The sequence below is a fragment of the Nicotiana tabacum genome, chromosome 14 (assembly GCF_000715075.1).
Source record: "Nicotiana tabacum cultivar K326 chromosome 14, ASM71507v2, whole genome shotgun sequence".
Classification (NCBI taxonomy): domain Eukaryota; kingdom Viridiplantae; phylum Streptophyta; class Magnoliopsida; order Solanales; family Solanaceae; genus Nicotiana; species Nicotiana tabacum.
This window is the reverse complement of record NC_134093.1, coordinates 4932143-4947262: the sequence shown is the minus strand read 5'-3', so window position 1 is coordinate 4947262 and position 15120 is coordinate 4932143.

The following is a 15120-nucleotide window of genomic DNA, read 5'->3' as shown; positions in this document are numbered from 1 at the left end:
GATTGTCCCAGACTTGGGAGGGGTAGATTTTATCAAAACACTCCAGCTACAAGCTTTATTCTAGTTGATATTCCACATGCACAGTCAGCTAGAGGTGGAGGATGGGTGGGTAGTGGGCGCCTAAGAGGTGGAGGCCCGACCTGTTTAATTAATCACTATGATTTGGCTGAGGCTAATACACCAGATGGTCTCGTTACAGGTGCGATCCCAATTTTTATTATAAAAGGATATTTTTCCTTAATTTGATTCGGTTCTGAATATTGAGGTGAATCCTCTTATTATGCTCCACTTATGGGTGAGCTTCGTAAATTTGTGACCCACTTATATGTGTATCCCTGTTGGGAGATTTAAAGATGTAAACCTGTGTCTGTCATTTTATTTTTTTTGTGCACCATTGAGGGCTATAAGTCCAAAAGTAAAATTTTATTATTCGATACAGTGAGTTTAATGTGTTTCGGAATAATTGATTCTAATTTTTATGAATTATACACCCTACCGGTATGAGGGTTCATTATATATTGTGAAAATTGTTTATGAAATATATTGGAAAGAAGAAAGAAAGGAAATTTAAAATTTTAATTGGTACAATGTGCAAAATACTTGTGACTCGAAGTTGAGGACGAGATCCTCGAATTTTATATATGATGTGAAATATTTAAATCGGACTGCAAGCCGCGATGGAAGTTATATAAGGACGAGGTCCTTTTGGTGAAATGTTTATGAGTTTAAAATTCTCTCTTGTGAAATTTAATTTGTGCAATAATATTAATAGGGAGTCATACTTGTTAGGCTTATTTGATAATGCTTGTATATTTTCTGTTCATATTCATCCGTTTTTGTGTTGTAAATATTGAGTTTTAGCATATGAGATGAGTGCCCAGGTGGCGTTAAATATGACTCATTAATCCGAGAAAGTAATCATGAGGCCTTCATGCCTCACGTTCTGTTGTCAGTATTGTGAAAATTCAAAACGAGGTGATGATTAATATGTGATTAATTGATGATGTTGGAATTAATTATGAACAGCTTTTAAGACCAGAGATGTGGTGATGAGCATACATATGATGTGCTTCATGTCCTGATATCATTATGATCAGGCAATGCTGAGATTAATGTTATTGATATATACCCTACGGTATTTTGTTGGATTTTGGATATGTTGTTAGGAGTTGTTTGGGTGTTACTCTGGCAGGTGGATAGGCCCAATTACAGGGGAGACTCTGCCAAAATTTCTGAGACATTTGAGAGTTAGCAAAATTTGGAGGATTGAGAATTTTCAAAAGAAGAGATAAATATGTTATGTGTTTGAGGGCGAATAATCCTAAGTTGGGAATAATATAGCACCCTAGAGAAAATTTTGAGTTACTTCAACACTATTGAGAAAATTTATATGTGCATAGGCACGAGTTTCTATAGCCAGTTGAGACTAATGTTGTGCGTTGTTGTAAGAATTCAGACATTTTTGAAAATTATTGGAGAGTTAGGGATTTTGCTTTAAAGCTTATAAGAATGGAGAAAAGAAATAATCTCAATTGAGATGGTGTTGTCGGACCCGTGTTAAATTACGGGAATGTAAACTTACTCACAAGTATGTGTGCAAAAATACACTCAGTAATTTAAAGTCCTCAGAAAGATTCTTGGCACGTTCGAGGGCGAACGTATGTTTAAGAGGTGGAGAATGTAACTACCCGACTTGTCATTTTAAGAATTAACGCCCCGTTCAACAACTTAAGGTCCCGGGTAACTTCATAATATGTATTATGACCCGTGGGTGTGGTCGAGTTTGATTTTCGGAAGATTTAGAATTTAATTGAAAGAGAAATTCTCATTTTGAAGCTTAAATGGAAAGAGTTGACCAAAGAGTTGACTTTTGAGCAAACGACCTCGGAATAGAATTTTGATGCTTTCAATAGTTCCTTATGGTGATTTTTGGACTTAGGCGCGTGTTCGGATTTGGATTTGGAAGTCCGTAGGACAATTCGACGCGTTTTAGCGAAAGTTGGAAAATAGACGATTTTTGGAAAGTTCGATCGAAGGTTGAATTTTTGATAATGAGGTCGGAATCCGATTCTGAAAATTTGAATAGGTCTGTTATGTCACTTATGACTTGTGTGCAAAATTTGAGGTCAATTGGACTTGATTCGATAGATTTCGGCATCGAATGTTGAAGTTGGAAATTTCATAATAGATTAAAGTTTCAAGTGAGTTCGCACAAGACCTAAATTCAAACGATCATACCTCTCTTTATATAAAGAGTTATATTGTTATTACCTATCAAATGAAAGGTCTATGTGTCTAGTTTCCAACGCTTCAAACCGTTCGTCATTCAGACATTCCTACAAGAGGTTATGACCAAATTACCAAAGGCTGGAAAAATGCGATTCTGCGACCAATTCTGCGATCGCAAAATCATTATGCGATTGCAAAACTGCTTCTGCGACTGCAAAACTAGTCGCAGAATGGACAGAAGAGCCCAGTTCTGGGCACTGATTTTGCGATCAATTTTGCGGCCCCCATACCCATTCTGCGGTCCATTATGCGACCGTAGACCTGCTTTCGGAGGGTTAATTTTTCTATTTTCATAACCCGACCCCATTTTGATAAATAGGCTTTGGGGCTTATTTTGGGGTGTTTTTCTGAGGGTTTTAGAGAGAGGTAAGAGCATTTTAGAGAGAGAAGGAGGGAACCTAACATTCTAATCATCCAATCTTCAAGAATCAAGGAAGCAAATCACAAGATCTTCATCAAAGAGGTAAGATTCAACCCCTAGTCTTCAATTTCGAGTTTGGGGTAAAAGATTGGTGATTGGGAGTATAATTCTTGGGAATAAAAGTATTATGTATATATTCTTGTACCAATAAGTTTTGTGATAATATGTGATAAGATTTTTGAGATCAAATAAGTAAAGATTGGGTTGTGGAATGAAGAAATCTTGTAGAAGAACCTTGTAAATAAATTTGCACACCTAGTGTTTGATAAAATGCTCAAATGAGCTGAAACCATGAAAATCTTCCTAATTATGGTTCACTTTTGTTATGTTTATAAATAGATTGAAGTTTCTAGGATTTTCGGAACCTCATAGTAATGTAAGGAAGGCTCAAGAAAGATTGGAGCCGTCCGGAGGTCAATTCAAGCAAGAAGGCGATTTTGGAATATCGGCCTAACTTCAAAAATGTAAGTGTCTTGCTTAACCTCGAGTGCAGGAATTTCCCTTAGGCATTAAGTCTTATGTGCAATTTGTGTAATTGAAAACCATGTACGCGAGGTGACGAGTACGTACTTGGTTTATGTGCAAATTATATTTAGTTAAAGTCTTGAGCATATTGTGTAGTAAATTGGATAATTATTGGCATATATTTTATCATCTACTTGTCGTGCCTAAACCCTTGTTGTTGACTCTGTTATTATATGACAATGTGATATGATTGTTATTTGATTATTTATGAAATTTCGTGAATTTGCTGGCTTGATAATTATTGGAATTTAATTTCATTTTGGATTTTTCCCTCTATAAATAATTAATTAAATAAGCTTAAGAAGAGGTGTTATATAATTATTGAAAATGTGATCTTTTATGAAGACTTTGCTTTATGTTGAGTAATTTCTATCTCTATTGATTATTTTTGGATGTTGTACACATTGTGTGGAGCATTTGGCTATTTGCTATGAAATTAATTGACTTGGTTGTAGCTTTGAAATTTGGTTGTGGCCATTGGGCAAATTATGATATGAATTGATTTTTGTTATATTGTTGTGATAATTTCCCGTATAAATTGTTGTGTTGTGTGAGTTGTTATTTTGGGAAGATAAGGGTAGCATTTCACCATTGATATTCTGTGGTTATAAGGGTGGCATTTTACTGTTGTGTTTGTCGGCTATTGATGCTGTCTGGGCGGAGCGATAACGGTGGCTATAGGAGCGATAAGGGTGGCAATAGGAGCGATAAGGGTGGCTATTGATATTGTCTGGGCGGAGCGATAAGGGTGGCTATTGGAGCGATAAGGGTGGCAATAGGAGCGAAAAGGTTGGCTATTATTAGGGACGATATGTGATGATGTAGGGTTGTGGTGTTGACGATTTTCATGTGATGTGATTTTCTTATGTTTATTTTCATACCTTGTGCAACTTGTCTTGTTGTTAGTAAATTGATAATAATCTGATTTTGCTGAAATTGGGAGCCTGTGGCTATTGCCAGGCGGTTTATAAAATGAAATGTGGGCACGAGGTGCCGTGAATTGTGATATAAAATTGGGATATTGGCACGTGAATTGTCCGTGCAGTTGTGATATAAAATGTGGGCACGAGGTGCTGTGATGAAATGATAATGATATTTGGCACATGAATTGTCCGTGCAGTTGTGATATGAAATGAGGGCACGAGGTGCCGGGCAAATATGATGATTTAATTATGGGCACGAGGTGCCGTGGAAATATGAAAATGGGTTGAGACCCGTATTTACGAAAAATATGAAAAGGGGCTGAGACCCGTATTTTGATGATTTTAAAATGAGATGTCACATGTCGACTTTTTAATTGAAAGAATTATATTCAAAATATTTATTTGAAAGAATTTTTACTTAGAAAGTATCACATAAAAAAATTGTATTTTGAAAGATATTTATTTGAGAAAATTGTATTTGAAAAGATTTATTGAATGAATTATATTTGAAAAATAATTATTTGAGAGAATTATATTTGAAAGAGAGTTATCTGGAAGAACTATGTGAAAGACATTTATTTGAAAAGCTTGATTTAATTAGGTGTAATTGTGTTTATTAATTGTTTGAGTGATATTAATGGTGTTCTTGTTGTCTGTTGTACATATCACTGGTTGTTTTATCCTGCTTTTATTATTATTTTTTTCCTATTATTTTGTATATTATATTGTACAGATTATTAGATAGTGAGTGTCTTGACTGTACCTCGTCTCTACTCCATTGAGGTTAGTCTTGATACTTACTGGACGCCGCTGTGGTGTGCTCACTCTACACTTCTGCACATTTTTGTGCAGAGCCAGGTATTGAAGATATCGGACTTGAGCAGAGTTAAAGCGCGATCATAAGGATTCAAGGTAGAGCTGCTTGGCCGTCGTAGTCCCTTGGAGTCTTTTTATTTCATTGTACTGTTAATTTGTAATCAAACAGTATTGTATATTCGGTCCTCGTGATCATTCCATGTATTCAGTTAGAGTTCGTGACTCAGTACTACCAGTCTTGGGAGTTTGTGTATTGTAATTATTTCCACTGTTAGATTAAAAAAAATGGCTTCAAAATATAATAGAAATTGGCTTACCTAGTCTTAGAGACTAGGTGCCATCACGACGCCTGTGATGGGATTTTGGGTCGTGACAGCTACGGATGTGTATTGACTACCGGCAACTCAACAAAGTCACGATCAAAAACAAATACCCATTGCCTAGTATAGATGATTTGTTTGATCAATTACAAGGTGCTAAGTTCTTCTCCAAAATTGATTTGCGGTCCGGGTACCATCAATTGAAGGTAAGGGAGCAGGATATTCCGAAAACAGCTTTTAGAACAAGGTATGGGCACTTTGAATTTTTGGTAATGTCTTTCGGGCTAACAAATGCCCCGGCAGCTTTCACGGATCTTATGAATGGAGTCTTCAAGCCGTTCCTCGACTCTTTTGTGATAGTATTCATTGACGACATCCTTGTGTATCACGAAGTCGAGAGGATCACGCCGACCACCTCACGGCAGTTCTGCAAACTCTTCATCAACACCAATTGTATGCAAAGTTCTCGAAATGTGAATTTTGGCTTGAATCTGTTACATTCCTGGGTCATGTCGTCTCCGGAGAAGGAATTAAGGTTGAATCCTCAAAAGATTGCAGCGGTGAAGGATTGGCCTAGACCTACTACTCCAACAGAGATTCGCAGTTTTTTTGGTTTGGCCGGGTATTTTAGGAGGTTCATGGAGGGGTTCTCCACTCTTGCCTCTCCATTGACTAAATTGACGCAGAAGGTGGTTAAGTTCCAGTGGTCCGTTACTTGTGAAAGGAGCTTCCAGGAATTGAAATCAAGATTGACTTCGGCGTCGGTATTGACCCTGCCAGAGGGTACCGAGGTGTTTGTGGTGTATTGCAATGCTTCAAGGATCGGTCTTGGGTGTGTATTAATGCAACATGGTAAGGTTATAGCATATGCTTCAAGGCAACTTAAGAATCATGAAAAGAACTATCCAACTCATGACTTAGAGCTTGCGGCGGTGGTTTTTACATTAAACATTTGGCGTCATTATTTGTATGGAGTCCATGTAGATGTATTCATGAACCACTAGAGTCTTCAATACATTTTCAAGCAGAAGGAATTGAACTTAAGGCAGAGAAGGTGGCTTGAGTTACTCAAAGATTATGACATCGATATTTTGTATCATCCAGGGAAAGCTAATGTGGTGGCAGATGCTCTTAGTCAGAAATCTATGGGTAGTTTGGCTCACTTGGAGGCATGTCAAAGGCCCTTGGCCCGGGAGGTTCACCAGTTAGCCAGTTTAGGAGTTCGTCTTGCAGACTCTAACGAAGGGGGAGTGATTGTGCGGAATAGGGCGGAATCATCGCTTGTGACGGAGGTCAAGGAGAAGCAATACAATGATCTAGTGTTGATGCAGCTGAGAGAAGGGATTCAAAAATATAAGACTACGGCTTTTTCTCATGGCATGGATGAAGGTACATTACGGTACCAAGGATAACTATGTGTTCCAAACGTAGATGGTCTTCGGGAAAGAATCATGGCAGAAGCTCATACTTCTAGATATTCCGTGCACCCAGGTTCTACAAAAATGCATCATGGCCCCAAGGAAGTTTACTGGTGGAATAACATGATGAGGGGTGTGGCGGACTTTGTGGAAAAACATTCAAACTGTCAACAAGTGAAGGCCGAGCATCAAATAGAAAATGATCAATATCGATTTTGTGGTAGGGTTACCACGCACTCCGCGTAAGTTTGACTCAATTTGGATGATCGTGGATCGACTCATGAAATCAGCACACTTCTTACCAGTTAAATCCACCGACACCGCGGAACGGTATGCTCAATTATATATCAAGGAAATAGTCAGGCTTCATGGCACTCCAATTTCCATCATTTCTGATCGAGGGGCCCAGTTCACAGCTAATATTTGGAAGAAATTTTAGCAAGGTTTGGATACGCAAGTAAATCTTAGCACGGCTTTTCATCCTCAGACTGACGGGCAAGCAAAGCGGACTATTCAGACGCTTGAGGACATGTTGCGTGCTTGTGTGCTTGACTTGAAGGGTAGCTGGGATGATCATTTGCCGCTCATAGAATTTTCGTATAACAACAGCTTACATGCCAGTATTCAGATGGCGTCGTTTGAGGCCTTGTATGGTAGAAGATGTAGATCACCGATTGGGTGGTTCGAGGTTGGAGAAGCTGAACTAATAGGACCAGACCTTATGCATCAAGCTATGGAAAAGGTTAAGATCATAAAAGAGCGGTTGAAAACTGCTCAGAATCGTCAAAATTCCTATTCGGATGTTCGTCGTAGAGACTTAGAGTTCAAGGAAGATGATTGGGTGTTCTTAAAGGTATCTCCCATGAAAGGGATCATGCGGTTTGGAAAGAAAGGGAAATTAAGTCTGAGGTATGTCAGGCCGTATAGAATTACTCAAAGGATAGGTCAGGTGGCGTACAAGCTTGATCTACCACCTGAGATGTCATTAGTGCACCCGGTATTCCATGTGTCCATGTTGAAGAAGGTATTTGGAGATCTGTCCGCTATTGTGCCGGTTGTGACCATCGAGATTAGTGAAGAACTGTCATATGAAGAGATTCCGGTTGCTATCCTTGATAGGCAGGTCCGAAAGTTGAGAAACAAAGAAATTGCATCCGTAAAGGTATTATGGCGAAACCAGCAAGTCAAAGAAGCTACTTAGGAAGCCGAGAATGAAATGAAAAAGAAGTACCCTCAAATATTTGAATAGCCATGTAATAGCTCTATAACGTTGTCCCCCCCCCCCCCAATTTTTTTATCACTTGTTCGACTAATATAAAGACACTACTTTCTAGTCATATGTCCCCCCTATGAGGCTTCGGTTAGTATTATTTTGCATTCTGTTGTGTCATTTAATTCTATATATGTTGATAAGGTGTGTTTCGGGGGATCTCTAACAGGTGGATAGGCCTAAATACAAAGGAAACTCTGACGAAATTTTCAGAAACTTAGGAAGTTAGGCAAATCTGAGGATGATGTTATGTGGTACAACTGAAACTTTAAGCAAACCTTGATCCTTATTCGAGGACGAATGATCTAAAGTGGGGGAGGATGTAAGGACCCGTAAAAATTTAAACCAAAAACTCGGGGTTTCGGACTTTTTTTGTTGAACAGCACCCTACGGACAGAGAGGAAAATGTTTCGTAGAAGAACGCATTTCTGCGGCCCATTACACGGCCGCATAATCACTCTGGGGACCGCATAATAGCCGTATAGTGAAGCAGTAAGTTTGGCCAACTTGAGGTCAGTTTTGCGGTCGATTATGCGACCGCTTAATCGATATCCGGACCCATAATCGATATGCGGACCGCATATCGATCGCATAACCCCTCTTGGGTTTTTACGGGGGGAGTTCTGCGGTGCATTATACCACCGCAGAACGAGTATGCAGACCGCATACTGGTCGCATACCTGGGCCGTAAGTTTAGGCCCCTGAGGGGCATTTCTGCGGTCACTTTGCGGACCGCATAACCATTATGCAATCGCATATGCGACCGCAGACCTGCGTCGGGCACCTATTTTCTTAATTTAAAACTCGACCCCCATTCCGTTAAAACACCCCTTTAGTCCATTTTGAAGCTCATTCCTCATATTTCTAGTGTGAGAAAGAGAGGGTTCTAAAGGGAGGGCCTAATTTTCATCAATCAATCTTCAACCATCACTCAAAGCTTAGAAATACTCAAGTAGAGCACCCAATTTCTTCATCCAAAAAGGTAAAATTTCGTCACCCCAGCTCTTAATTTCAAACATAGCTATAATGGGGTACTAGGATAATACTTCATGGGTATGAGAGTGGTTCATCTTGCATGCATGTGATAAAGAGTGTGGTAAAAATAAAAAGTGAACTAGAACTATGAACATTTTCCTAATTTTGGGTTCAATTTGTATATTGCAAAAATAGATTGAGGTTGCTAAGGGTTCCGGATAATTGTAGAGTCTAAAGAAGCGCAATTGAGGTATGTATGGCTAACTCTTTTCTTCCTAGAATCAAACTCCTGGTGTCCGAATATTTGGTATAACTTTTGACTTGATCATACTAGAATTGTTTTTCTTAGTGAGTTGGGTTGGAAGATTCATGTTCCCTAATTATTTTAGATGTTTACAATGTCATCATGCTATTTGAGAACGTAACTATGATTTTCCAAGCTCCTTCCCTTACGTGTGAAATGTCTTATGTGATGGTACTTATCGACATGAATGATGATGTTACTTGAACGAATAAAAAGGGAAAGACTTGAATTTTAAAATGTGCCAAAGTACCAAGAACTATTTAATAAATTAGGCTATTAGTGCCATGTAATGAAAGATGGGAAAGAGATGTGAATTGAGTGCATAATTGAAAGAGGTTATGTCTCAAGTGAGGTGGCTTAGCCGATCGGGCCGAGATCGGATGCCATGTTGTACACATGGTGGCATTTATGTTGGAATTATTGATTTACATTGTGGATATGGATATGTCTCAATTAAGATGGCTTAGCCAGTCGGGCCGAGACCGAACTCCGTGTAAAAACACGGTGGCATTGTGAGTTGTGGCTTTGGCACTAAAGATTATTAACCTAAAAAGATGGAAAGATTGAATTGGAAATTTTGGATTCCTTACTTGGTGTTTCATTGTATTTCTGTGAAGTACTTATTGATTATTATGACTTCCTTCTCTTTGTTTTCACTGTTCATTCTACTAAGATTGGTGCTTGCCTTACATACTAGTATTATTCGATAGTACTAACGTCCCTTTTGTCGGGGGCACTATATCTTTGAATGGATGTAGGTGGTTCAATCGTAGATAGTGCCGATCGCAGATAGTGGTGCTCTCTTTCTCTCCTCACAGCAGTCTTGGTGAGCCCCATTCCTCCCAGGGGTCATGTTGTCCTTCTTTTGTATAAGTTTTCATATTTTGAGGTATAGCTGGGGCCTTGTTGCCGGCATTGTCATGTTGCTCTTTTGTACCCTTAGAGGCTCCGTAGACGTTTATGTGGGTCATGTATGTACGTTGGGGTGGTCGTTGGATCGAGTTGTATTTTGGAAACTCAACTATGTCATAATGTACGTATATAAGGAAAAATGAACTAGCAACGTTTATATATTTATATAACTGATCTCTCTCCTATTTTACAAATGGTGATGCATTCCCTTTTTGGATTATGAATGAGTCGTTAGGAAAGGTTAAATAGGCTTGCTCGGCCGGGTTCACTCGGTTGAGCGCCGGTCGTGCTCCCCAAGGTTGGGGCGTTACACTGAGATACGATATGCAATGAATGTATATGACTGAGTACGAAATTACAATTTAAACAGATACTTCGATAGCAGAACTGACCTTAGTGGGTCCCAATAATACCAACATTTGCATAAGCATGATTTCTAACATGAGTCACAACTCAGTTTCTCTAACGCATAAAAATACATGGAAAAATACAAGTTAATTGACTATACAACTCTATTGAATCAACTGAGTCTCAATTTCTACGGTGAATGACCACACGCCCGTTACCTAGTATGTGCGTCACCTCCAAACAATTCACATAACAAGTATAATCATGGTTCATACCCTCAGAACCAAGTTTATAAGTGTTACTTACCTCGAATAAGTCGAATCCAATGCCGAGCAAGATAAACAATACTTCTGAAATTCCATTTCGCGTGTATCAACCTCCATACGCCTTACTGTCTCCTCAATTTAATCCAAACGATCTGTATATATTCAAATAACGTGAAAATAAATCACAATTTACTCCAATGCTTACAAATTAACAATTTATGAAAATTTCCAACTATGCTCGAAAAATCGACAGTGGGGCCTACATCTCGAAATCCGACCAAACTCACAAAATCCGACAATCCATTCAATTACGAGTTCAACCATACTAATTTCGCTCAAATCCGACTCCGAATCAGTATTCAAATCTCAAAAAATTATTTTATGAAATTTTTACAATTTTCCCCAAATTTTCATCTCAAAATACTGATTAAATGACAAAAACAATGATATATTCATGTATATTAACCAAATCCGAGTTAGAATCACTTACCCCAATGAATTTCTTGAAAATCTCATAAAATATCACCACAAACCGAGCTCCCAAAGTCCACAAAAATGAAAAATGAGATGAAACCCTCGTTCATATAGTACAAAATCTGATCCCCATTGTGCTGACAGCACATTTGTTTGTGCGGCCGCACATCCCAGGTTCTGCGGCCGCAATCCAAATTTTGCGGCCGCACTTCAACAGCTCTACACTACCAGGCTTCAGTAAATTGACCATACCTTTCTCTACAAATGTCTAAATGATTAATGGTCTACCGTTCTGAAAACTAGACGCAAAGGACTACAATGTTCATTTTTAATCATCTCCAAATTCCTTGTAGGTTAAAAGATATAAGCTTCCGAAGTCAGAACATCGAATCTGCAGAAATCTCAATTCTGCGGCCGCGAGAGAAATTCTGCGGTCCGCACCATTCCTCAACGATCCGCACTTTTCCTTTACGGTCCGCACTTTTCCTCTACCTCAACACTCCAAAATGTGCCCCTGCGCTTCCAAAATTCCAGAACAATATCAGAGTGCCGAAATGGCCAGTCACGCTCAAAACTCACCCTGAAACACACGCGATCCACTTGGGACCCCGTCCGAATGTACCAACAAGTCCTAAAACGTCGTACGAACTTAGTCGAGCCCTCAAATCACATCAAACAACATTAAAAATACAAACCGCACTCCAATTCAAGCCTAATGAAAATTAACAATTTCCAACTTCTATATTCAGTGTCGAAACCTATCAAATCCGATTGACCTCAAATTTTGCACACAAGTTATAAATGACATAACAGACCTATTCCAATTTTTAGAATCAAATTTCGACTCCGATATCAAAAAGTCAACTCCCCGGTCAAACTTCCAAACTTAACTTTCTATTTTAGCCATTTCAAGCCAAATTTAACTACAGACTTCCAAATAAATTTTTGGACACACTTCTAAGTCCAAAATCACCATATGGATCTATTGGAATAATCAAAACTCCAATCCAAGGTTGAATACTAAAACTCAAACTTGGTCAATGCTTCCAACTCAAAGCTTCAAACATGAAAATTCATTCTTCCGAACTAATTCTGAAACACCTAAAAACGCAAACTGACAATTCACAGAAGTCATAATACATCGTATGAAGCTATTCAAGACTTCAAATAGTTGAAAGGAGCGTAAATACTCAAAACGATAGGTCGGGTCATTACATTCTCCCCCACTTAAATATATGTTCGTCCTCGAACATGCCATGAGTTATTTCCAGTCAACCAGTTTACTATCCCACCTTACCACGCACATATTTGGGGTGATCCCACACCACCCTATTCCATAGACCTGACAACACAACACAATTGAAGATCATTATGTTAACCTTAGTCTGTAAAACTTAGAACCCAATTTCCAACATCCAGAATTTCTTACAAGACCCGAGTCTCACTTCTACATACTTTATAAGTTTGAACAAGCTGTATCATGCCATAACCATAACCCCAGAAATAATCACATAACATACTACACAACTCGCATACTCGCAACACCATTCCCGATCACAGTAACTACTCAAAACCAACCTGGTACTAGCATTAAACCCCATAACAAACAAAACCTCATTCCAAAACCTTCGTACACTGTTGATAATAAAAGAAACACGCGGAATCTCATTACCCCTTGTCAGATCAACAAGTCGTGGAGCTCTCTTGTCCCAACCAGAACCATAATCACTTTCTAAGCCGACTTTCAATATTATCCTTCCGAATATACCATAATCAAACATAATAGTACCTATTCTAGGTCCAATGACCTTATATTATTAAACACAACTATGTCACAGACAAGCCACACCAATATAACTCAAGCCATAACGGCGCAATCTGTGTACCCAAAATGGAAAATGTCTCAAAGAAGAGAACCAGTTTTTTGCAGGTTCAACCACCACCACAACTGCAATGCTATGATCTCATCATATATAGTAGAACCATGACACACGAATCTAGTAACGGTAACCAGTTCTCCTAGAGCTCACATTAACATCATCCGCATGGACAACTCACATGCTATAGTATCAATATTTGGACCCGCACGGATAACTCACGTGCTAATAATATCAATATCTGGACCTGCACAGACAACTCACATGTCAATAATATTAGTATATGGTTCCGCACGGACAACTCACGTGCCAATAACATAATCCGCCTGGCATGGTCGTAGGCCTCCAGTCCAAGCATATCATAAAGGAGCAATCAAATAAGTACACATGTATATGATAAATGAAATATGATTCACATGCTCCTAGACTGGTATAAATAACACGCCATAGGGTAGGCATGTGCAAAGTGTGCTATCACGACTCAAATCGGTAAGTTAACGCATAATTAGTAACTACCCGATTTATTCAGGGAATCAGCCTCTTTCTAACCTCAAGTATAGCCCAGATAGTTCTCAACAAAGGTACGAATACGAGAAATATTATAACTTTATGCTTAACAGTAAACTCTAGAAATATCATAGCCTAAGCATTCTTCCGAGTATGAATACTTGCTCTGATGCCCCCACATGGGCTCAAACCTCACATATATGTGCGTGCACTCATAGCGTGTAGCTATTACAAATAATTATGCAACTAGTGCCTCCACTGAGTTTAAATAAAACACTCACCTCAAACAGACCGCAACCCTAGTCTCCAAATTCATAGAGCACAGAACCACCATAACTGATCCCAACTCCAGCACTCGAATGACTAACACATCTTTCATGCACGATCATCCCACAAGGAATACTTTCATAATTCTTTTCGTGTCACATAGTAATAATTTGAATATAAGCAGTCTATCAACCAGGTGAGTACCGCAATACCAATGAACATCCGTAAGTCAAAACACAATGCACCTTTTGAAATGCACACCCTTCTCAGGGATTACCGAGCAGCTATAACATTCATCTAAATATCTGAAACTGGATATTCTATCCAAAATTTGTGATCTTCCTTTCAAGAATGAACTACCACCTTGTATATGTAAATCTAAATTGCGCACAACACACCACATCTATCATGTGAAAAGTACTAGAATCTCATTATGAACTCTGAGTCACTAGCAAATTACATACCCTATTAGTTAGAAACCTTTCTCTTGCTTCTTTCCAGGAGAAAATCAAAATACAGAACACGTTCACCACACCGGTAGAAAATATTCGGCTCAAACCATGGTAGAAACCGTCAAGAACACTTTGAAATCCATTTGCACATAACCAAGCTATCATAACTCAATTCCTCTAACTCGACCAAGCCACACAGGTTACCAAATCCGAGAGTATTACTACAAACCCCCCGTAAAGCCCCACCTCATCATAAGAACAAAAAGAACCGATCATACCATTACCATACTGATCCAGCATGTTACCTATTTGTCCTATTTTCTCCAAGTTTCTTCTGAATTACCTTCAAGTTGAAATTTCTCCTTGTCAGAACACTACTATCCTTACCCAAAGCTCACTACAAGACATCCTAACATAAAAGCACACAGCCCTAAGGCCTATAAGCCACGGTATTCTTCTTAAGCACACCCATAAGTACCACAACTGATACACCCACTCTGAAAATACCTTATGTGAATTTAAAATTGTTCTCTTACCTTTCTTATACTGGAATGTAGAATCCATAGTCATACATAATTACGCAAGTCTTGGCACCATCAAATATAAAACTCAGATTCTATCCATACACAAATCCGAAAAAAATTCTCGATTGCTATATATAAATCTCGAACCCATTAGTACCTTCTAGAGAGCCTTCCAATCTGCTCAAATCTAAATTGCACCACCTAAACGGGCCGAAAGACACATGATCCCTTA